Genomic DNA, 25,935 nt, shown 5'->3' with positions numbered 1-25,935 from the left:
CCGGCAGTCACGCGATCGTCCTTCACCATCACGGGCGGGCAAGAGAAACCCGCGCGCGGCCGTAATCCTCAGCAATCCATCCATCCATCCATCCATCCATCATCGATAATCACAGGCTGGCACAAGCGACCCCGGAGCAGCTGCGCTCACGCGTTGCAATAAATGTGAAAACCATCAGCTGCGGGCGGACTAAACCCAATCAATAGCAGGGCTGTGATGTGGGCGGAAAAGTCACCACCCCGGGTAGCCGGACACCAGCTCCAAGCGGTGAGAGTGCAGGCCCCAGTGTTATAACCCCCATTCGTGGCTAGACAAGGTTCTCGCTCCAAGCTGCCCTATTCTGCTGGTGAAATCGCAGGGGTGCGGGGCAGGCCATGTCACCAGAATGTCAGATGAGCCACTGCCAAAGAAGATCTTTTCTGGCAAGCTAAAGGAGGGACAGCGCGCTCAAGGAGGGCAGAAGAAACCTTTCAAGGATTCCCTCCAGTGAGCCTTATTTCAACACTGACCCAGAGTTTTGGGAAGATCTTGCTCACGATTGTTCAACCTGGCGAAGCCTCATCCGTATTGGAGTTACAGTCTAGGGGCAGAGGAGAAGGGCTGAGGCACAACAGAAGCACCAGTAGCATAAATCTCGCAACAGCAGCAGGTCCACTGTGAATCAAGCGAGCCATAGAGGTATCTCTTGCTTAGTCTGCTACAGATAGTTCAGTGCTCAAATGGGTTTGACCAGCCACTCGCATGTAAACAGAAACCAAACCTACCAGCGATGTTATAGTTATCTTTGAATCTAAAGGAGGAACAACAACAATCAGTAATTAAATACTAGAATCATAAACCCGATAGCGCAGCTGTAATTGTGCCTGCGGTAATGTAATTATCAGCCTGATTAATCAAATGCTATAACAATATTTCCACTCACAGCCCTCCCTCCTCAGGCTCTTTTCTATGCTCACTGCTCATGATAGTGTAACACCCATTTTTTGTGTGTCTTATTTCATGGTGCTCAGCCAAAAACATTTCTTGCTGTAATTACAGCTCAGCTGTGTTGCCACTTGTTCTCAGACAAGATGGCAAGATAGAGCCTTGAGTGACTGCAAAAACATAGGTGCTACCTTAGCACACTAGAGGAAGTGCAGAAAGTGGTTAACCATGACAGCTGTTTTGAAGCTGGTGTGGAAGGCTATATTAAGGGCAGACATTCTTGCATCTACCCTCATAACACCCCTCTCCTCTCCCTTGTGAGAAGCTGGAAGCACCTGGGCAATCAGCAGTCCTGTTAGGGTTACAAAACTGGCAGCCAGATTGAGTACTGGTCAGACCCACCACAGACCTAAAGAGAGACAATAAGAGCTGCCCGGGGTAACCTAGACTGATTTGAAGACTGCATCTCAGTACAGGTTCCTGTAATGTTACAGGTTAGTTGGATATTATTGGTTTGCAGCAGTTATATATTAAGGTGTCTGTACAGTCCTTAGGGCCCAGAAGGAAAATAACGTTGTTGGTTTTTTTTTTTAAATATAGTAGTGGATTATAGTTAAGGGCATAAGGAAGTTTGCTACTTGCCTAAAAGGCTGCTACCTTACTCTGATCATTCTAAGAAGTAATTTTAGACTTAAGTAGGTTGGGCAGTTGCATTTGTGTGATTATATCCATTGTTGAAACACCAGGCTGTGCCCTGACTGGTAGAGCACCAGTGAGATCTAGCCCCATCCAGGGAGAAGATAGAGTAACCCAGACTGATCTGTGAGTCGGGTTGCAATAATTTCCTGTAATTTTACAGAACCCAGTGGGCTTGAGACTGGGAAAACACCATAACGGAGCACTTATAGATTAGAGGCCAAAGTCTTCAGGAGGAGTACTACATCATGGAACCAGACACAGTGTGTGAGCCTAATAGCTACAGTAATTGTAAAGTTCTTTTCCTTTCTGTCAGGGGTACCTCCTCAATAATGTGGCTGCTGAAACAACTGATTATGTAGTACAACTAAATGTTTTATTTAATTGCCAATATAATACCCAGGGTGGGTCTATGTGAAAGCAGAAGATCTCTGATTGTCAAAACGCCCGTTCTCCATATTGATTTTGTAAAGGGTTATATTGGGAGATTAGGTTGTACACTACATTCTTTATTTTAAAGGGAAAAATAACAAATCGCTAGTGAGTGATATTAATTTAGCTAGGGTGCACTGTAACTGCAGTGCTGTAACAGTTGATTTTCAGCATGTTATTAATAAAAAGGCATTTGAAATGATTAATTATGAATGGGTAACTTTTTTATGGTAAAGATAGTATTGGATTCCTAGGAAGAGAAAGAAAGTTGCTTTTATTATAATTTCCGCTTCTAGTATTTGGGAAGGTTCTTACAGGAAATCCAGCTATAGTCTCTTGCAAGGATAGGAATTCATGGTCTGTACAAATACTTTGTCAGAGAGAGGAACTCTGCAGCACAGAATTGATAAGTAAATTAACTTATCTCCCCTCTACATAGGTTACAATAGTTTTGCTTCATTATGCGTCTCCAGTGTTATCGCTCCCACACAGACAATTTGGAAAGCATTTTCTGATACTGGTCTGATGGGTAAGGAAAACAGGTTTGCAAACCTTGTGCCTGCTTCAGCTATTTCCTTCCCCATCCCAACAAGGAAACAACAACTATCTCAGGTGATTTTTTTCTTTCAAATTTTTTCATACTGTGACTTTATGTTAAAAAAGTGAAAAGTTTAGAAAACCCCTTCCTGTCTAGCTACAAAGAAAGGGAGGGTGGTCTCAGTTTCTTGGTCGTGGCCCAAAGTTGAGATCTATCCAGCCTTTGAAACTTCCTTGCAAACCGTAGGCACCCTCCCATCTGTTCATTCAAATTCCTCAGTAACGCACATATCAGCCAAGCCCAGTTCTGCTGGTCCTCACCTATTTAGACAAACTGGTATGTCTTTTGTCATGCCCCATGCTCTAAACTGGTGGTTCTTGACCTGTGTTAGCCTACAGCACACAAAAGGGTGGAAAAATCTTCCTACTGCTCACTATGCACTACAGGAACAGATGCATGAAAAGGATTGTAGCATATGAGGTAACTTTTTATGGCCCTCTTGTGGGTTGTAGATCAAAATATGAAGGGTAGGGGGCTGGGAGAGTGTAGCAATATTACTGCGATGCCTACTGAGTGTGTGTCTGTCTTTGTTTCATGATAGAATGTCAACCCAGGACCTTCTTCTGCCCCTCTGCTACAGGTTCAAAACAGCTCCTCACACAAAGGTAATTCTGAGATCATTTGATAACATGAGGGAGGCCCTTGAGTCCTCCATGCATGAGGAGTTCTGATTCTGGCCAAACTCTGACTGACTTCAGTGGCAGCAGCAGTCCTTTAGGCAAGATGCTTACAGAATAACACCCAGAAGCCCCTTCTGAAGGTTTTAGCAATATGACCATATATGTGAGGGTGGGATACTACATGCCTCTGTGGGTAGAGGACTGGAGTAGACTGGGACCTAAGAGACCTATCCCAGCTTTGCCACTGGCCTGCTGGGTGATCTGGGGTGAGGCATTTTCCTAAGTATCCTGAACTGGTGAATTGCTGACAGGCAAATGTAACTCTTCTGCCAGACCAAGTGGCAGCAGCAAGGGCCAGGTTCTATATCTAGGGGTCCCTGTAAATGATACAACACCAAACTGGCTCGAGCCCCCACCCAGTCACCTGGGAAATTACACACTATCCCCTGGGCGCCCTCCAAAGGGCAATACTTCCCCTCTCGCAAGCACAGAGTCTGAATGTAGAAAGAAACCTTTTAATAGCAAAACAGAGATAACACCGCACTGGTTTGGGAAACAGTGCAAACAGAGTTCATGAACTCAGTGAGCCCAAACCCATCCCAGAGTACAGGGCGTGTCCTTCGCCTCTCCCTTCCTTCTTGCCCCTGTACTGACTGTTGTAGTTGCAATATCCACCTCTCAGGTGTGGCTCCGCCCGTATGCTGCACCAGTCCAACACAGGCTTGTCCAGGCCCCCTCTGCTGCTGTCTCCTATTGCCTGTGGGCCTCACTGAGTCCCCCACCACTAGCAACACCACGCCGATCTCCCACCGACTGCTGGCACTGACTGTGCCGGCCACTCCGTTGACTGGGCTGGCACCAACTGTGCTAGCCTCCCACCAGAGTTGCCTGTTGCCCACTCAGCTCTGTTAGTGGTCAGGCAAAGTATTCCAGTTCATCTATTGGTTCAGCTCTTAGTGATTTTAGCTCATAGGTAAACTTCTGCTGTCATACAAGAAATGTCCCTGCTTTCAAGAAACAAAAGACTCCAAGGTGAGTCATTAAGTCCACCTTTTAACAATGGGAGGCAAGCATCACTCCCTGCCTGGGGCAGCCCTTTTGCTTGCTCCCTGCAATTCTCAATAAGAGACTCCTCCACCTTTTCCAGGCTGGAACGTCAGCCTGCCACCCTTGGGGAGCTCTGTCTAGTTTGGGGTGAAGTGTTCTATCATAACAGACTAAGCACAGTTTAGCTGACATCTGTTCACACAATTGAAGGACAACAATTCATTACCCCAGCAGTTAACACAAAAGTGGTTTGTAACCCAAACCCAGCCCTGCTAACCATTTCCCATTATGCTCCGCACCTACGTAAATTATGCTAAGTACTTAATTGTACTCATGCAGATACAAAGCCCATGCAAATAATGGGCCCCCCCCTTTACTCAGACACTCAGACCTTGCTTACACAAACATGGCCCTTGTTTCTGTCTTGTAAACTAACTGGTCTTTTTTGTGGCCTCTGTAAAGATTCTAAGTCTCTCTTGCCCTCGGAATCAGACCTCTATGCAGCAAGATTTTATTTTTATTTCTAAACATTAAGTGTTAGCTGGATTTAGAAGATCATAATCACCAAGTAACACCTCAGGTAGAGCAAACACAGCTGCTTTATCTTCCATCTCTAATCTCAAACTCCTTTTGAAAAAAATTAACCTCTTCACTACTACTACCCAGTACAGCCTCTCAGCTGCAATAAAACATTTGCATTTCAGAAGCGATATATACATATCTTTATATGTACATATGTCACATGGGGCAGGATTTTGCCCAAGTACCATTTAAGGCTTAGTCCAACAGATTCTTACCTAAACAAGGTAACGGCTACTCTAACGGATCCCCGTATTTGGGGTTGGGAAGGAATTTTTCCCACGGGTCAGATTGGCAGAGACCCTGGCAGGTTTTCACCTTTCTCTGCAGCATAGGGCATGGATCACTTGCAGGTTTAAACTAGTGTAAATGGTGAATTTTCTGTAATTTGAAGTCTTTAAACCATGATTTGAGAACTTCAGTAATTCAGCCAGTGGTTAGCGGTCTATTACAGGAGTGGGTGAGGTTCTGTGGCCTGCAATGTGCAGGAGGTCAGACTAAATGATCGCGATGGCCCCTTTTGACCTTTAAAGTCTATGAGTAAGGATTTGCAGGACTGGGGCTATCATAGGCAGATGTAATGTAGTTACTTACAATTCTTCCAATCACAACATAAATTGTCTTTGTCTTTAGAATTAGGGTACTAGATTTTTTTTTTTTTTTTTTTAAAAAGCATGAGACGAAATGTGATCTTCTGAAGTTTTGAAAAAAATCATTTGCACTGTAGGTTGCATGAGCATAGCTTCAGTCTGACCTTCCATTAGTAATGTCTGCTTGGGGTTTTTTTGTTTTTTTGTTTTTTTAAATCAAAACAGTTTTTTAATTATTTTTACTGTAATATGCATGGTCACAGGAAATGTATGAAGAACTAACCTATTGATCATACTGTACCAGTATATCAAAGTGATTATATTATGCTATTGTGCTTGGGTCAGATTGTATTAATTTTACTTCAGAAAAACTAAACATGTTTTCAATGTAGAAAGTACTTGTCCTGCTGTGGAGAATTTTTCTTTTTTTTGTTGTTGGTTTTTAACTGTCCCCAACATTTGAGAGATGTTTGGATCTGAGAGTTTGCTTTGGATCCAACTCTAGCTAAAATACAGTCAAACAATTTTTGGTGTCATTTGGTGCATTATTGGTAATAGTCAGTATCCTCTAGAATGAAAAAAATGTGATGCTGAGAAATCTGGAACCCATCCTACAGGTCATGACAAATTTACAACTACTCATACATAACCAGTTAAATTCCTCTCTCAGGGTATGATCCTGCTCCCACTGAAGTCTGGCAAAAATCCCATTTTTTGAAACTAGTGGCAGCAGGGTGGGATCCTTGTTTGCTGGGCTGTAAACTGAATTATTATCAGTACAGAAAATTAAAATGTTTTTTTTTTTACATAGATGTAAAGACTCCCCTTTCACCAGCTTTTTCTAGCTAGGGAGAGGGACTACGGCAGAAGCTGCAGGTCTCTGGGAAGCAATTCTCTGTCCCACAAGGATTATCTGCAGGTCTGACCTCTGAACTTTGGGTAATTGAATTTCAGTTCAGCAATAAGATGAATGTGGAACACTAACAGGAACACTGCACAAAATGATTTAATCGGTGTGCAATAAAGCCAGACAAATCCATGAATCATTTTTATGCTGCTGTACTGCAACAGATGCCAGTAACTACAAAGGGAAGCATTACAGACTAAAGAGAGAAATTAAGGTGGATCATTACCTTCCACATCAAATAAGTGGCTATTACCAGAATTGTTTTGAAGCTGGGCAAATTTATTTTAATGGACCAAATTTACATCCATGGAGGAACTTTGCTGACTCAAATGGAGTTCCACCAGGGAGGAATTGGAATTGATGTGTTGTACCCTGTGGAGGTACTCAGTAGAAGTTTGCAAACTGGGTAGTTAGGCATCTTCTTTGTCACAACTTTTAGCATTCACACACAAGTGTAGAAGAAAAATTTGCACCTTGAGTATTGGAGGCCTTTCATTTTTAAAATGTAGGTCAATATTTTTAACAGGGAAGGAAGGGTAATTAAGATAAACTATACCTTTTCTCTTGCCTTCTGAACTGTCAGCTTTTTAGAGGGAAGCTCGCACTGACTTTTTTTTTTTTTAGGTTTTCACATTTTCAGATAAATGTTTCTTCACATTTGGTTTTTGGTTAGCACCAGAAGCAGAAAGATCAGGAATCTTGTGGAACTTCCATCCCAGTTTTGCAGACCAAATAAATTCAGATTATTCTCAGAGCATAGGCCACTGGTAACTTTACTTAGGACACCTTCTGTGATGCACACTTTGGAATAGGTGCTGGTTGGCTGTAAATATAGAGGTCCTTTAAAGAAGATGGACCGAATTCATCTTTTGTATGCACCATCAAATTTGAAATAACTTAATTGAAGGCAATGCTGTTATTTTAGATTTGCACAAGTGCATAAAGAGCAGAATTTGAACTAGATGTTGGAAAGCAATATTTTGGATTTTTTGTCAGTAATTTTTATAGAAACAAAGTTTGTGGACTGTAATACATACAGCAGTCCTAGAAATTAGAGGTGCAAAAGATAGAGAACATCCAGTCCCAACTCCACCCCTGTTGATAAATGCTAATTCTTACGTTGACTCTAATAATCTCACTAAGATGGGGTTGCTACTCACAAACCCTTTTTTAGGTGGCCAATGGCTTATACTTTAGACCACTGGAGCTATGAAATCAATTACATACAAAATTCTGTGAAGTTACCAAAAAGAACCCCAGCTGGTTGGAAAGCAAGAATCTATTTTCATGAGCGTGTGTGTAAACACACACAAAATCCAAATTTTTTTAAGTTGTTTTTGATGTGATGTGTTCAAAACAGACTCATCTATCTTTTTTTTAATTGTGATTTGACTTTTTTATGGAAAACATTTTTGAAATTTTTCTTACTAATGAAAATGTTGATAATGTTTTTATTTAAAAAAATTGAAAAATGGCATGAAAGTTTTTCATCCAAAATGTTGGGTTGTGGTTGTTTTTTTTGTTTTTGTTTTCACACAAAGATTTCATTTTTAAATGAGAGGCCATTTCTGATTAAACTTTTCATTCAAAAATCTTTGACCAGCTCTAGTCTCTAGTAGAGTGAAAAATGGAATCATGTACATAACAATTTATTGTTCATGTGAACCTATTCTGATTAACACACCCTGCATGTACTGTATCAGTATAGGATATGGAAGAGTGTCAGAGATGTTCCGGAGATGTATGTGAAGAACAGGGAAGTAACGTTATGCTATGTTGTGATTCTTCTCCTTTTCTTGTGGTGGTGGTGGGCAGTGTGGTGGTATTCCTGTCAACCTTATGAGCATGGATGCCCTCCACTCCATTGTTGACCAGTCCAAATGGCACCCTGAAGATCAGGGATGGCTGGATCAGTCCAGGAATTCTTTCACCAGGCCCACCAAAAACTTCCATCTTTTTCCACTTGGGGGTTGTTTCTGTACTTCTGGGTTCTAGTCCCAGCTGCAGGTAGAAGTGTCAGAGCACTGCATAAGAGATTATTCTCATGATCTAACTGCCTAATCACAGTCAGGAAGTATGGTAAATGGTGGGAGATGTCTGTTACGCTGATTCAAGAATTTGCGTTCTGTTCCTGGATATCACTGATTTCCTGCTGCTTGTCTGTTCCTCTGCTTACCTGTTTGTAGAATGAGTATAGTTTTGATAATATTTGCCAACCCCATGAGTTCTATGGTGCTTGATTATTTAGTGTTTGTAAGTACTGTATCTATATAGAAGCACAGAACAAAACTCGCAGCCCCAGAGGAAGGGGGGCAAAGGTGAGTTAAAGCCACTATGGTGCTCTCTTGATTCTGGGCTACTTGGGGGTCAGAATGGCCCCCGGCATAATTTAGAGCCGCTCTAGGAGGCCTGCCTAGGCTGCTTATGAAGAGCTCTGCATCTTGGATGTACTTAGAATGGTCTTACCATTGGAAACTGTGACCCTGCTCCAAACACTCCCCTTATATAGAGGGTTGGGAGGCTGATGTGCCATGCTGCAGCTGACTTACACAGTGACTCTGCCAGGGAGTTCTCCTCTCCTGTAGCTCAGGGGCCTCTTACAGCTCTTTGCACTGCTTTCTCACCACCTGAAAACTGGTAGTGAACTTATTTTTAGTATTTCTTTTACATTAGCACCTTGGGGCCCTGATCTCAGCTAAAGCCTCTTTGTGGTAGGCCCTGTACATGCTCCTAGCCAGAGACATTCACTGTCCTGAAGAGTTTACAATCTAAATAGATAAGATAGGCAAAGGAGGCGTTGTTATACCCAGTTTACAGATAAAGAACTGAGGGCAAATGATTTCCAGGTTAAAGTGGAGGACTTTGAGGCAGGGTTCCTGTTTTGTATTCCCAGCACTGCTGCTTACTCTTCATTGCCTTTTCTACTCTAGGCCTTTTTCCACTGCTACAATTTCCCATTATTGCTATCGTAAGTTGAGTTTCAAGTGGTAGCACTTTTGGGAGTACACAATGCACCAGGGAGCCCTGACTCTTCAACCACGTTGTCTTCTAGACCTACTCTGAGCAGGGCTAGAGAACACCGTGGTGAATGATCTGGCAACTAGCTTACACCAGGACTGCCACCAGCCTACCATTTAGGGCAAAATCCAAAGCTGACTGCAGCCAATGGGAGTCTTTCCATTAACTTCAGTGGACTTTTTAGATAAGGCTGTTTGTTCCTCCTGCTGTAAAAGGAAGTACAATAGGGCTCTAAATCTCCTGTCTTCATACAATCATCAGTATACCTCCTAGTGCTCAATAATGCAGCTCGGATGAGTTACCAGACTCTGGTCTACGGTTAACTGTTTCGTTTCCCTTGGAAATCTGTTTACATTACATAGCAGCTTCACTCCACTTCTTCTTACTATTATTGTTTGCCATCTTTTTCACAGGACGCGAACAAAGGGTGAGAGCAGAATGACCTACAGAACTGCTTTAACGCTGCACCAGAGCTGTCAGGAAAAAGGCTGTTTTAGTTCAGAGTTTTGGGAATGGAAAAACAGATGCTCTTTGGCCAAATTTTACAGATGGTATTTTGGTTTGTACTGAAAATCACAAAATGTGGATCCTAGGAGTTTATACATTTATAAAGTATTATAGGAATGGGAAAGTGGAAATTTCTTGCTATAATGCTCAAAGCTTCCAGAGTGCCATGCATTTCACTCTTTTTGTTTTTCACATGGAGCCTCTACAGCTTTAGCATACCGGCAACTGATTCATTTGCCCAGTGCTGTTCATACACCAGAGGTACATGCACTGGTGCCTAGATACTACAGCATGGCTGCATTAGATTAAATAGTCAGAGGGTCATGACACTGGAGTGAGACTTAGGAGACCTGGGTTCAGTTCGTGTCTCTGCTACAGACTGTTGTGTGTGACCTAGTGCAAATCACTTAGTTGGCCCTCAGTTCCTTGGTGTCTTTGTAGCTCTGGGGGATCAGCAGTGTTGAACCCCCTGTTTGTACTATGAGGTGTGGGGGTGAACCCAATATTCCAGGAACAATGTGGGGGAAATGGGAGCAAGAGAATGCTTATGATAGTCTCCAGAGTACTTTTTGTCAGAGGAGTTGATGTAGGCTACAGAGGCCCTGATTCTATAACAGGAGTCACTCCAGCAGACCCCTGTACCCATGTGGAGTGGTGCATACAGGTGCAGGGATTCCCTTGTACACATGTAGTTAAAGGATCGGGACCTACATTTGTACTGTTTGCATTGTTACTGAGAAGCCAACCTGATGAGGGGATAAGCATTTGTCTGGTTTTTTTGTTTTGTTTTGTTTTTTCAAAGCTGTGATCTTTGCCTTCCCAATCCATTCATGTCAAAGCATGGAGGAAGCGGGTCCTAATCTGAGAAATAATTTCCTAAATGGAAGTAGAGATGCAGCGTTTTACATAGCATGGCCCTGGAAAGTGCTGATGGTTTTGGCTGTAAATTACCTAAAGGAGGTCAGGTTTGCGTACACAGAGGAAGCTTGCTGAAGGCAGATAGAGTGCTGGAAGGGAAAAGGGAGTCAGGCCGCTTGTTGGCAGCTGCAAGGAGTTTCCTGAGCCTGCTTGTTTACTTGTTGAAGAGTTTGATCCCTTTTGGATGAAATCCCTGTAAAGCCTTTTCCCCAGGGCACAAAGAGCTTGGCTTTATTATTGCTGTTTAATGTCTTTGGGCCTGCTTCTCCTCTCAGAAATACCAGTGTAACTCCATTGACTTCAATGGCGTTACTCCTATCTTACATCAGTATGAGTGGTCAGAGCCCTTCATTCTTGGCCCACAGCTAAAAGTAATCCATTATCTCCAGGGGTATAACTACTTCAGATTTGTATTGGTCTGGTCAATCCACTGCCCCATTACCATGATGACAATATATGCTTTAATGAAATAAGGCCTGCTCCGCCGCACGGGGCTGTGTGAGCCTTCACTCATGAATGGTGTATGGCGCTTTAAGATCCTCTGATGTCAGATACTATACCCATGCAGAGTATTATTATCAATGAGTGGTTTGGAAGGGATAGTTCAGTGACTGATTTCCCCCCTCCTCCGCCCCAGTGAATGCTGTCTTCACCTGCACTATATTGCCCTGAGTGGGCTTACTGCTACTGCTTCGATCACACAAGTGTTTGGCTACAGCAACCCACCCTAAGTGTTGTTTTTCTCTGCTTCCTTCTTTCCTGCACTAACTAGTATCTTTATGGTGCCCAGCCAGCCTTTCTGTCAAAAGCTGAGGTGTACATCATCTACTCCACAGTATCAGGATGGTCTCTGATGGTAGTTTGTTGTCTGGGCATGAACCTCAGCTGTTAATTGTGTCTAGGGCCCGAGACTGGTGCCCCAAAATATAGGGTGGGTTGGAACGCCCTCTCAGCATTGAGGGCATGACAGGCATTGTGGTTAAAGTGTCCACAGGGCCTGGTGGGAGAAGGGACTATGTAAATAGTATTGGACGAATTCAGAATTGATCAGCTGTATGTCATAGTGCCTAGATGGTTAGAAGTTAATGGAGATTCTCCTTTAACAAAAGTGCTTTTGGATCAGGAGGCCACAGTAGGTTGTGTAGTCACTGCTCTCTCACGAGTTCTGAGGGGCCATGGTGTGCAGTGCAGTGCAGTGACAACTGGGAAGTCCTAGGTGCCCATGGATCTGAAACAAGAGTACCGTGCCCCAAAAAAGGAAATGATAGTGAAGGGAGTTTCCAGAGGGGCTTTTCTTTTCTTTTTCTGGCCTGTCATTGCATTCTCTGTGCACAGAAATTCCAAAATCCTCTTTCTGACTGGCAGAACAACACTGAAACGACACGGTTACAAACACACGCAAAAGTTGTATTGGGCTTGTTTTAGCTGAGGTAATCAAATTATTTCAGTTAAAGAGACTTGGGAATGTCTTTTGGCAAAACCAGCATAGCAATGACCATGCTAGTTAGTTGACGTTGGCTTGTACAGTTAACAGTCAGAAAGGCAACATGGTCTTAATAAGTGACCATGGGATTAGGAGCTAAGGAACTCCTGAAATCTAAACCTACCTTGGCCACTGTATAGTCCTGGTTACTTAGGGCCAGGTGATTGGTTAATAAGGGCAGCACAAAGTGAATTTAAAGCCACTGCAGATCTGAACCAGAAAAATTTCCCCAGTGTAAAGGGAATATCCACTGGTTTAACGCTGACCATAGAATTAGGAGCTAAGAATACCTGACACTCCTTCACCAACTGCTTCCCCCAACCCTGGGGTGAGGGCAGAGTGGGGGTGTTGGAAGTAGGCTTAAGGCAGGTCTGGCATGGGATGGGAGAGGGGGAGCAGAGCTCCACTACACCTGATTCTCTGCAGGCTTAGCCTCCATTACAGCAGTGAAAATTAGACTAGCCCCTCTACTCTAACTTCTGCTGTGGCTGGGCAGGCAAGGATCTGGGAGCGGCAACCAACTCCCTGAGGCTCCCACTCACCCTGCATCAGATGCAGCTTGGACAAAGTGGAGAATTGGGGGCCTTAACCTTTGACTATAGATTCACTGAACCTGGCACAGGTTACACCTCCTGAACCGACCTTCTACCTTGGACTGAGAGGTGGTTTCATCCCAAAGAGGGGGACTGGCTGGACTGCTGCTGCTTGCCTTCCACTGGGATTTCTATTGGATGGGGGCATCTTTAAAATCCACTCAGAGTGTCACAGGGGGAAATACCGACATGGCCCAGTGCTGCAGCAGATCTGACCTTCTCTGCCTCCCCATGGTGGTGGAGGAAAAGGTTTGGTGCTGTCGACAGCTACAGGCTTTCTTCCATCAGAAACTGCTCTAGAGAAGCTGGCATGGAGTGTGGCATGAACATAGCCCTGTCTAGCTGTGTTTCTCCATCTGTCAAATAGACTGAGTCCTTTCCTACTTCACAAAGGTATTGTGAGGATGAATTAGTTAACGTGTTTACAGCACTCAATGTGATTTATTATTCAAATATCCTTTACCCGTCTAAACCTCTTGGGATTTAGCTTCAAGAGACCATACACTCCCTGCAAGACCTAGGGCTAAATCATCTCTTCTGTTTTCAGGTATCTGCATTGCACTTAATTTTTTCTGATGACTCTGTGCCCTCTGGATGCCTAAAACAAATTGTAACTCAAGCACACAGACGTCTCCTGAGCACAGAAATAGCAAGTAAAGGCAGAAGATTCCTTTCTCCAATTTATGCATTGGAGTTCGTTTGTTTCAGTATTGGGAAATTAACAACACCTCCCATTGCTTGTTGCTAAATAGTTAGAATTTGTAATTATCACAGTGACTCATGATGTTGTAGAATAACAATCAGAGTATACATTTGAAAAAACATGCTTCAACTCCAAGGACTTCAACAGAGTTACTTCTGATTTACACAGGAATGAGAGGAGAATCAGACCCCATGTGTGTGCTTGCATGCGTGCGTGCACACACATTGTAGAGTACACATCACCAAAGATTGAAATGCAGCTGTTTAACAGTTCACAGCAACTCTTTACAGTAATTTAGGAGTGGAGTGCAATATCCACTTGAAATTATCTGGAGCCTTAAGGAAGTAGAATGAACTTCAGACTCATGTAAATCATTTTATATGCCAGCCACTGTCAAGAAATTGTAGAGATTTTATTTAGGAGTGTGACAAGTACCTAAGCAATAACTAATTTTTACAAGGTGGTCATTTTAATGATCGTCCTGCTGCCTCCAGGTGATCTCCTGCTGCCATTCACTGCCTGCTCCCAACTCCTGAGAATCTCCTTCCCTCTCACCTCCATGGTGACTTCTTCCCTCCCATGATCATTTCCCTCTACCTCCTACTCACCATTGTTCTCTTCTGCTGCTCTCCACAACACTAGTCTCCTTTCTTCCTTTCTCACAGCTGTGGTTCCCTCTCATGGCCTTTTCCAGCACCTAAAACCCATCACCTCCCAGAGTGTCCAGATCCATGCTCACTATCTGAATAAGAAGACACCCTAAATCCAGAGAAGAGAGGGGCCATACTTTTTGTATGGACTGGCCTCAAACGTTCTTGAATCGCTATGTAGGAAGCACCGATGGTGCCATATAAATAATAACACAACACATCAAATCTACGTGGTGCCTCAGTGCTTTACAATGAAGGAGTCAGAAAGTTAACTCCTAAATTAAGACAAGGTCCGGCTCTAAGATGAAGGTCCAGGATAGGCAGAGCTCAGGAGACTGAGCCTTTGAGAATCAAAGAAAATCACAAGGGTTTAGAAGAAAGAGGCCCCTTCTGGCAGAGAAGAGAGCACGAGAGACCCCAAGGAATCCATGCAAGGTACCAGCAGAAATCGATAGCTTAACAAAGGTGGCTTAATAAAAATGGAGCAGAATTTGACATAGTAGGCCTAATTCTAATTTTGTTTACAGTGGGATAAACCAGGTCAAAGACACACATGAAAAATTAGTGTGTAACTCAGAACAGAATTGGGCTCAGTGTGTTTGGAACTACTGTGGAGCAGCTTCTTAAGACAGGAGGTTCTTAAAAAAGGGTGATCTCTTGTAGAGGTTTCACCGTACTGTTTAATATCAAGGTGGAGGAAAGAGAAGCAAAAATTTGCCAATGTTTTCTGTGGAGGGAAGCTTCAGTATCTCCAAGAGGGGATGCATGTGTCTATTAATCTAGGTCCTTACACCATACTCACCACCCTAGTACTGGAGGGCCTTCGTTCATCAGGTTTGTTTGCCCAATTTCAGATGCCACCAACCTCCAATGCTCAAAGCCCTCCTAGTAACTGGAGATGATTAATCATCCATTCTGAAGTGGAATCAATTGGAGAAGCCCCAAATTCTGACCATAAAAGCTTTGCAGGCAAAATGTTTGTGTGTTTCAATTTATTTTGTTGGTTATTTGCTCTTTTGGGAGGTTTCTTTGGGAACCTTAACAACATTTGATAAGTAAACGTTTTACCACATGCTGCTGATGCTGATACAGTTTAGGCTGTAAACTATTGTTCTTCACTCTCTTCTTAAATAAAAGAGACTGGTTCCTGAAACTGAAAGGCTGTGACTTCCATGGGCAAGGAGCACAATGCAAACAAGAACACTGGCACATCAGGACTTGTTTGAACACTGGAGCCGAAAATAGCAACACCCTGGTGTGCAGATAAGAATGGAGGGTTGTTCTAATAAATCTGAAATATCCCAAGGACCCAGCTACTGAAATGCCTTGAAAGTCATAAGCAAGGTTCTAAAAAATCAGCATAGATTGCTGCTGTAGGCCAGTACAAGAGCATGGAAATAGTAGTTACCGTGTCATTTGCTGTGGAGACCTAGTGCTGGTGAGTAGCCTTGATGCTGAATCCTGAATGAACTGAAACCAGGAGAACAACTACACAGGAAGTCCAGCAAATGGAGAATTGTAAACTTGGGAAGGAGATTTGGAAGAAGGCATGTACAATCCGTGATGCAATAGTCGGCCATACCAATCAGCCTGGAAAACATTTTTATGTGCTTGAAGATTGTGTAATGAAATTATAGCACTTTTTCCTGACTGTGCTTTTTGAGATCATTGTATAAACAGGGGTATCCTGACAATGTGAGGGAGAAAAATGGGTGACCGTTAATTTAGAACATCTGTTTTGCTCCAAAGACTTATTCATCCCTAGTTAAATGGTAACCTGAAAAACAGACTATAAGGACCTGGCATGGATTATTTTTACAAGGGGTTACAATTAGAGATTGGCTTGAGACACAAAGTCTGGCACTGGATCCAAACCTGTACAAAGCATGGATCTGAACTTGCACATCTACTTTCAATGAAATTTAGGAACCTAAGTGCCTAGTCACTCCTGGGAATGCGGCTTAGGCTCCCCAATTACTGAGATGCTTTTGAAAATTGTACCCATGGTCCCTTCGATTGAAGAATTTAAAAGATAAGATCCTGGTCCTGCTGTTCAATCTATGCAAGTGGACTCTCGTGCCTGCATGAGCTGTACTGGAGTCAATGGAGCCCTGTGCAGGCACAAGGAACTCCCTGTATGCATCTGATTGCAAGATGAGGGCCTACTCATCATAAAATGATGAGTGAGGGCAACAAGCAGGAAAGGAGGACAAAGGCCTGAGCAGCAAGTCCGTGAGGTCGCTGGGCTGTTATGCACCTTTCAGGCTGAGTCTGGTGATATCTTAAAAATTGTTTTGCAGTAATCATGTTTTCTTATTGTAACTTTTATTGAGAGAGGCAGGGAGAGCGGGACCAGAGCGGTAATTTTCTGATGATTTCCATCCCGGGGCTCCGAAGAGTTGACATTTCAGTTCTCTGTTTCCTTGTGTTTAGAACAAGCGCATGATATCACATCCTGAGCCCTTCCCTTTTCTCCTTGCCCTGTGAAACACTAGGAGGAGTCCAGCCACAGTCATCGTGTGAACTGGCCTGGAACGCTGTAGCTGATTGTGTGGGGCTGCTTCCGCCACTGCCTGCCTGATGCATGCATGCTCTCTAAGAAGCATCAACTAGAAGACGAACAGTCCTTCTGAGCACAGTGAGTATCCACTAATTAAACCAACCATTTCTCTAAATCAGAAAGCTGTGTCAAGAAAAGTGTGTGCATGTGCTGGGATGTTTAATAAAACCCGAATGACAATCCCTCGCTTTCATTTTTTATCAGTGAAGCAAACAAGGAACAGCTGAGTTTCCTGGCATAGCTGGAGTGAAAGAGGCAGCGGATGGGCTGTCCAGTGAACAGAAATTAGATCATTGATGGGTGGCAGGGGAGGAATGAGGCATATTCATTGTATGAAACAATGTAGCATTTGCCCTGGCAATCCAGGGGAAAAAACTACTACTTTGTGTGGCTATGAATGAAAACTTGACTTTGCAATAATGTGTGACAAGCACCTCTTACCTTTGTTGCATCTCCTTTGATTTAATGAGTTTCACACTACTAGATGGTTGTAAATTTAATATAAAAGGACTCAAAAGGCCATTTTCCTCTGCTAATCTCGGTTCATGCCTAAAGCACACAGACTGAGCAAATTTATCAAGAGTGAGTCATTGAACACTCCTTAGCATAAGTACCAAATAGTATTGCTCCTTCTGCATTAATATCTGTTTCTAGCTCTGTAATTTAGCGCAAAGGAAGATCTAATTGTAAAGAGTTCTACCATTCTGGGTGGTGCAGGAACTGGACCTTCTTGTGTTTGGTGTCTGTGCAATGCTAGAATATTTTTGAAGTACAATGTGCAGCCACTTCCAGCATAAAGAGGATTATAGTGAAGACCAATCCTCAGGTTGCTTTCTGCAATGTGGCTTTGTAGATACAAGCTAAGTTATTCTTCAGCATCGAAAGCTGATTTATTTTAAAAGGATACTGTCACATTTCACATCAGTTACCTTAACAGCCTCTTAACATAGGGTTAGTTCTGCCATCCTTTACTCACATTGAGTATTACCTTATTCTGACTTCAGTGGGACTGCTCGCCGAATAAGGTACTACTTGAAGTGAGTAAGAGTGGTAGACTCTGGCCCTTAGAATTTGTCACTCATACCCTTCACAAAATTTAAAATATCAACATTCAGTTATATCTATATTATAATTATAATTGCCATATAAGACACTCAAATCAATCCCCCATATCTAGTTCATGAAGCCACCCCCTTCCTAACTGCTTGCAAAGATGTTCTGTTAAAGTAGCAAATGCCAGTCTGATTCCAAAGTGCTCCTTTAAAAACAAACATAATTGCTACACTTTCTGTAAGACGCACGCAAAGCCAGTAACATGCTATGACTGTGGTTTACAGGCATGCGCTTCATTTTGAGTAGGACCTACAGAAAGCATGGTGATTGTTTTTGTGAATGAACAGGAGGGACCAATAATTGTGGCTTGACTTGCTAACCATATAGGCATAAGGTGTTCTAGCTTCCCCAAAGAATCTTCAGTGATGTGTGCCAACTGCACACTGAATGCCCACTATTAAACAGATCCTTATATTAGTCTGATTAGTATTAGAGTTTAGCAGGAGCTGCACATCTTATGGTCGCTGAGTGCATCCTCCAACACCTTCCTGTTGTGCTTCTTATCCATCTTTTCTCTGCTTACTGAAGTTTTATCAGCTTGTTTATAGGGGCGCCTGAGCAGAACAACAGAGAGGATCATCTTTATCTTCTGTTATCTCCTCCGTCTTGTGAGTTTTCCAGTGAAGAATCAGAAGGTAAAGAGCCTAGAATTGTCTTGGAAGTTAAATGTAACTGACTACTGGACACTCTTCCACTGCAAACAGTTATTTCTCTGGCTCCTCCTCCATTTTGATAGTTCCACTCAGATCCAGAAGGTCAGGGGGATGCCTCTTACATGTTTGTTCTTCACTCAGAAAAGTCTGCTTCTGCAATGCAGCTAGAACACCAGTGGAAAGAAACCCAGGAGAGAGAGACTTTTCTGTGTGAAACAAAACATGCTGGTAAAGATGTGGGAGCAAGCTGCATCCAGTTCCATGATGTCTGTCTAACGTCCTTCTGTGCACTGCTGGATCTAGATTTAGGAAGGTAGGAGTTGTTGTACCAGATCAGATCAGTGGTCTGCCTAGTGCAGAATCCTGTACCGGATGCTTCAGAGGAAGATGCAAGAAACCCTGTATTTGAAAATTATGGAATAAATTGTTCACAGAGGAATCTTCTATCTAATATCCATGTCTTAGTGGCTGGCTTATGTCCTGAAGCGTGAGGATTTATATCCCTTTTATCTCATTGAATGTAACTGTGGGTATTCTCATTTCCATATAAATGTTCAGTCCCTTTTTTTAATCCTACTAAACTCTTGGTCTCAGTGATACCTTATCATAGAAATGTAGGAGTGGAAGGGACCTTGAGAAGTCAAGTCCAGTCCTCTGCACTGAGGCAGGAGCAAGTAAACCTAGACATTCCTGACACGTTTGTTCAGTCTGTTCTTCAAAACCTCCAGTGATGGGGATTCCACAACCTCCCTGTTCCTAACCTATTCCAGTTAGGAAGTTCTTCCTAATATCTACCCTAAATCTCCCTTAGTGCAGATTAAACTCATTACTTTCTGTCCTACTTTCAGTGGACATGGAGAACAATTGATCACAGTTGTCTTTACAGCAGCCCTTAACACATTTGAAGACTGTTATCAGGTTTCCCTCCCACCTCAATCTTCTTTTCTCAAGACTACCCATGCCCAATTTTTTGACCTTTCCTCACAGATCAGGCTTTCTAAACTTCTTATTTTTGTTGCTGTCCTTTGAACACTCTCCAGTTTGTCCACATCTTTCCTAAAGTGTGGCACCTAGAATTGGACACAGTGCTCCAGCTGAGGCCTGACCAGGACTAAGCAGAGCAGGACAGTTACCTCCCGGGTCTTACATATAACACTCCTGATGATATACCCCAGAATATTTATCCTTTTTTGCAACTGCATCACATGGTTGACTCGTATTCAATTTGTGAACCGCTCTTACACCCAGATGCTTTTCAACAGTACTACCACCTAGCCAGTTATTCTCCATTTTGTAATTGTGCATTTGGTTTTTCCTGCCTAAATTTGTACTTATCTTTATTGAATTTTATCTTACTGAATTCAGACCAATGGTCTAATTTGTCACGTTCCTTTTGAATTCTAATCCTGTCCTCCAAAGTGCTTGCAACCCCTCCCAGCATGGTGTCATCTGCAAAATTTATAAGTATACTCTCCACTCTGTTATCCAAGCATTAATGAAAATGTCGATTAGTATCTGACCCAGGACTGACAGCTTGGGACCCCTCTAGATCCACCCTCTCAGTTTGACAGTAACCATTAATATCAACTCTGAGAATGGTCTTTTGAATTAGCTGTGCATCCATCTTATAGTAAATTCATATTGACTGCATTTCCCTAGTTTGCTTATGAGAATGTCACCTGGGATTGTGTCAAAAGCCTTACTAAAATCGCGATATATTACATCTCCTGCTTCTCCCATCCACTAGGCCAGTAACCTTCTGACTAGGAGGTCTAAAGATTATGTATTTTGATTTTTAAAATTTCCTATTACCAAATTTAAACTTGAAGCCTTTCAATTGCATTGGATGTCACCTTGTTCCTGAATAACTAGAGAGGACAACTCATTTTACCTTCTTGTAATATTTTGCCATACAGAAGCTTGATCAGTCATCCCTATTCTTTCTATTTGCTGTAGCATAGCCATGACTGCCAAGTTTCTTTAAATAGCCGTTTTTGAGAGGCTTTGTCAACTGGTTCTCCTGTTGATCACTATTTTATTGTCTAATAGATTGCAGTGACCTGACTTTCCGTTACAGAAGCCGAGCTGGTGTGACTCTATAATATCATGTTTATATCTGTGTTTAACTTCCGCAGTGCCTTCCATCCAAGAACTTATAAGTGCATCACAAACATTAATTAATTAAGTCTCACAAAGAAGTGTGTGAGGTAGGTCAGTATCATTCCCCCCATTTAAGAGTTGCATGGGGAAACTGAGGCACAGTTAAGATTGGCCCAATATCAAACAGTGAGTCAGTGGCAGAGCTGCAGTTGGAATCCAGTGTCATCTCCCTGACCAGTGCTCTGCTCACTAGACCACACTTAGCCCCCTTTATAGCTCAAGACGGTTCCCTAAAATGATAAAAACAATTGTTTGAAATTGCAGGCTTGATTATTATATTCTAATTTCTCCTAAGTAAGGAGAAATTTTAGCAGCATGGTTGGCTGGGTGAGGGTTGTTTGGTTTTCTCAGTTAAGAAGTCATTTCTACTTATCAGTTTGGCATGTTTTGCTCATAGTAATGCTGACCGTCCCCAGATAAACACTCTCAAAGAGATCTCTGTTGAAGAACAAGGGCCACACTTAAAACACATTTTTGTCTCTTTATTGACAATGTGGCAATGCCCATTTTCATGCTCTGCCGCAGTGTCATATAACACACAACTTTAACAAAGAAATGGAGCACAACAGTGTTCTTGCTCCCGGGAGCCTAAAAGATCTTCCTGCTGGATATGTTGTCGTCTCTAAATGAAAATGTAGCCTGAGGCACTGAGAAAAAGTGTATCTTTAAGAAGTATCTGTTTGGATGTGCAATTCCATATTGTGTGTGGTGTCATCTCTGAATAAAACCCTGCATGCAGAGATACAATCTTTGAAAACATGTTTAAATGAATGCTGCCTAGGTCCAGGCTTAGGGCAAGTCACAGCAAGCTTTATAGATGTTCTGAGCATACTCTGCATAGTTGTCTGGTTCATGCGATATAGATATACTTTCCTATCCCATTGCTAACAAGAGAATACATATTTCACTTTAGTCTCTAGTAGGGGGAAGAATAAATGGGCCAAAAACACATGTAGGTTGGAGAAGTGGGAGGGAACAATGTCCTCTTGGCATGCTCCCAAGCCCCGGAGCCTGTGGAAGCTGTTAGACTGAACATGCATGCCCCAATCAGAACTAATTTGAATCCTTTATTGTTCAATTAACGTTAAGTGCCAAGCACATGTCTTACCAGGTCTAGGACTCTACTTGTCAGTTACACTGGTGTAAATCAATCGCCCTGCATAACATTGAGTATCATGAGGCATGCCTGTGATGTGGAATTCAGTGCCGGGCAGACGGCACCAAGGACGTTATCAGCCACAGCTCTGTTGACCTACAGGATACCAGGACAAGCCAAACTACCTCTTGACATGTCCCCCCTGAAGTTGTACTTAACATCACATGCACAGAATAATACTTTGCAAACAACCTGCTAAACTAATTGGAAGTCAATCAGAAAAATGAACTAAAAGTTCAGCTGCTTCCCCACTGAATGCAAATGCAGATCCTGTGTGGTGAAGGCATTCAGAGATGTTCTTTTACGGTTGGCATTCCATGGTATGCAGGCAAGTCAAAGGGAACTCCCCATATTATGAATATAAGGCAGATGTGGAGGTGTATTTTACCCCCTGTATAGGAGGCTAGGTGAAGCCAAGCAGCATTCAAATGGTTAATTCACTTCTGCTGAGGGGAAGTTGCATCAGAAAGCTAATGCCATTCTATCGTTTCCGTTGAGTTAACAGTGTTAACCCACCATATTTTTTTTCCTGAATGATTTTACTTGCTATTTCAAATTTTAACAATGAGCATATTCCGCCTGCATCATTATGACTCAGTCAATAGAACTCACCTTTGGGTCAGAACATTATTGGTTCAAGTACTGCACCAGTGGTCTGATGGAGCTACCATTAAAGTGCATCAGAGTCTTTTCACAAACTTCAGTGTTGAATCAGAATCCAGAAAATGGTCTGATGCCAAAAGATGACTGTATGCGAGGCAGCCCGACAGAGATGTGCATCTAACAGTGGTGGTTCTTTGAGTGTTTGTCCCTGTGTGGATTCCAGACAGGGGTGTGCACCATGTGCTGGAGCTGGAACTGTTTCTAGTAGTCTCCATCAACCTGTGCACCCTGCATGATCCACGTGGTTGCGTCCGAGGTCTTAAGAGGGTGTGTGGGTCGATGCCCCCTCAGTTCCCTCTTACTGCCGCATGGCTAGAGTCAGAACACTCCTCTCGTTTCAAAATTCTGCATAGAAAAAACAAACAAAACAAAACAGTTTATTTGATAGGTATAGTGTATATAGTTTGAGTATTTGTTAGTTAGAAAGTTCTTAGTATAGCTGGTCGATGTCATCAACCTACAGTTGGCAGTCCCACCTGGTCTGGGGGACTGTACCCTGATAGGTCGGTTTGAAGACTTGTGTCTCTTGCCTGCGCTCCTTCTCCATCAGCGACAAACATCAACTGCCTCTACTGTTTGGGTGAGGCTCACGTTTTCGTGAGGTGTTCAGTTTGCCACTCCTTCCCCACACAGATTCACAAGGTCAGGGAATTGAGGCTGCGAAAATATCTCATAGAAGAGGCAATGCATCCACATGTCGAAGCATCCAACGGAACCACAAGAACGCTCAGCCGCATCAGTGGTGCATAACTCCCCTTCCAGTATGGCACTATGGTATCAACAACTTCAACAAAATCCTATAAGACCCATAGGAAATAAGGGCATGGGCACAAAGGGGGCTCACGGAGCCGAACGGCTCCTAAGCACAGCATTCCTTCCCTGAGCCATGACAAGCCGGGTGAGAAGTTGTGCACCAAGCCCGAGATGCCTGTCCCGAAGAGATCCAAGAAAACCAACCACTTGGATGAGACACAGTCAGCAACTGCAATCAGCATGCCTCCAGCCCTGTCCATTCCACAGGGTCCATTCTGGCTGCCACTGAGCATGCCTCCAGTGCCCCGCCCACTGGGCAAGTTGTCACTGTTGATGCCAACGGCAGAATTGTGTCGACCAAGGTAAGGCTCCCCACTCAGGGGACCAGGGATCAAAGCACTATTGCTCCTCCAGGCACCATCCTACTCAACGTCTAGGGATCCGGCACAGGCTTCATTGGTATCGATGGCTCCATCCTTCCTGGAGCAAACTCAGACTCCGAATGGTCTTCAGACCCAGGACCATCTTTTTCGCTGGCACACAGTCCATGGTACCACCAATAGGAATACCACGTATACGAGCCCCCAGTGAAACAAGATCTCCACTATATGCGCAGGCCACCCTCACACCAGGACCACCAGACCTGCCCTGTTGGCACCACTGGGACCCCTACCATGGCAGAGGAGCACCACCATCTTTGTACGGGCCTTCCACACTCGCCCCATTGGTTTATGAGGATCTGCACAGGTCTGGGATGCACCTGGCACAGACGGTTCCATCAGAACCAGTGGGACAGCCCTCTCACTGCCTGATGACCAAGGACAATACCAGGACCTATTACAACGGATGGTTAGGGTCCTCAACCTCCCATGGAGGCCATAAATGATCCCCAGGATGAATTCCTGGATATTCTGCAGCCCGTGGACAAAGGGGCAATAGAACCAGTTCCAAGCAGATATTAGGGTTGCAGCATCTATTCCCCCTATTGTCTCATACCAAAAAAGAGGGGAGACATTCACCCCATTGTGGATCTGCGGAAGTTGAGCCAATTTATCTGGAAATTCTGACTTTGTATGACAGTTCCAGAGGAGTAGCTGTGTTAGTCTGAGTCTCACGAAAGCTTATGCCTACAAAAATTAAATTTGTTAGTCTTTAAAGTGCCACAGAACGCTCGTTGTTTTTGACTTTGTATGGTTACTCTTGCCCAAATTATTCCATCCCTCTTTCCCAGAGCATGGTTTGCTGCTCTCAATATGAAGGGCGCCTACTTTCACATAGATATCCACTCTGCCCACCGCGAGTTTCTCCACTTCGTGGTGGGACACTCACATTACCAATTTCAGGTTCTTCCTTTCGTAATCTCCACTGCCCCTTGTGTTTTCACAAAATTTTTTGCTGTCAAGCCAGCACAAATGCGACACTGGGGGCACTCACTTTTTCCCCTACCTGGAGGATTGGCTCTTGGTGGCGACTCCGCGCAATCTCCTCCTCACCACTATGTGCATGTTCCGAAAAGTCCTTGCCAGCCTTGGCATATGCGTAAATGAAGCGAAGTCCACCCTGGTGCCAACCCAATCTCTTACCTTTAGTGATGCTTACCTGGACTCACGGGATGCCAGTGCATTCCTTCCAAAAGACTGATTCACCATGCTCAAGGCCTTCATCATGCGATTGCACACCATCCAAGGACACGCCTCTGCCACTGCCTTTCTCTCCTTGAGCACATTATAGCATGCACGGTGATCACACCATAAACCCACCTACATATGAGGTGCCTGCAGTTATGGCTTCGCTCGGTATACGACCCACAAAGGGACCATCTCAACAAACAGGTCCACGTGGCAGCATGGCCTATGTGTCTGATTTAAAAACTAATGAGCCCATCTAGAATGTTGACTAATGAATATTTACAAAGAGCTATGCATGAAAGGTCGATATAGACTAAGAAATATATTCACAGACTATTCAGCAAATATCTTTGAATAATGAATGAATTTGAGAAAATTGTTCATGGACAGTCTGCATAGGAAGGAAGGGTGTTTAATTTATTATTTTAAGTGAGAAAACTCTGGCAAAGAGATGGGGCTCATATTTTGTCCTGGAGTCAATGGGCCGTATGGATATTTTCATCTGTTGGGGAAGAGAGTTAGGGAGTAGAAAACCTACAAACTTCTATGACTAAGAGGATGTCATGTCACTTTAAGTCTCAAATTCATTTTAAGAAAACTTGAGTAATCTTTACTCATGCAGCTTGTCCCATTACTGTTGATGTTTTAAAATAGGCCCTATATAGTCTTGTTATATTGTTTCTGCATAGAAGGGAGCATTCTGGAGATGCTAGTTCCTAGAAGTGATAGGAGTTGTAGACATGGCAGCAGTGCACGCTGGGAAAAGGATATAAAAGAGATCTCTCTTCCCCTGTAGGAGGTTGAACGGGAAACTAGGTACATCTTTGCTCTGAAAAGAAAATCCAACTTATACATCGTGCAAGGCTTTCAAAATGGGTCTGTAACAAGGCACTGTGGCTTTCCTCAGAGCCTGGGCCCGAGGAAGGGTCGCAACCCCCCTACTGGACAGAACCAGGCCCTGCAGACAAAACCGCAGAGCAGAGG

At 43.4% G+C, this 25,935-nt stretch overlaps 1 long non-coding RNA gene across 1 annotated transcript; it reads left to right on the top strand.

The window, feature by feature from the left end:
• The first annotated feature begins 324 nt into the window (after nucleotides 1-324).
• On the top strand, nucleotides 325-19,062 carry LOC137153843 (uncharacterized). Its single transcript, XR_010919907.1, has 3 exons — nucleotides 325-678; nucleotides 16,699-16,903; nucleotides 18,476-19,062. It is a non-coding gene; the product is annotated as an uncharacterized lncRNA (long non-coding RNA).
• The last annotated feature ends 6,873 nt before the right edge of the window (nucleotides 19,063-25,935 follow it).

Source organism: Emydura macquarii, unplaced genomic scaffold (assembly GCF_026122565.2).
Source record: "Emydura macquarii macquarii isolate MOO-44397 ecotype Brisbane River unplaced genomic scaffold, CSIRO-AGI_Emac_v2 contig_1253, whole genome shotgun sequence".
Taxonomy (NCBI): domain Eukaryota; kingdom Metazoa; phylum Chordata; order Testudines; family Chelidae; genus Emydura; species Emydura macquarii.
This window is presented reverse-complemented; position numbering and strand designations above follow the sequence as displayed.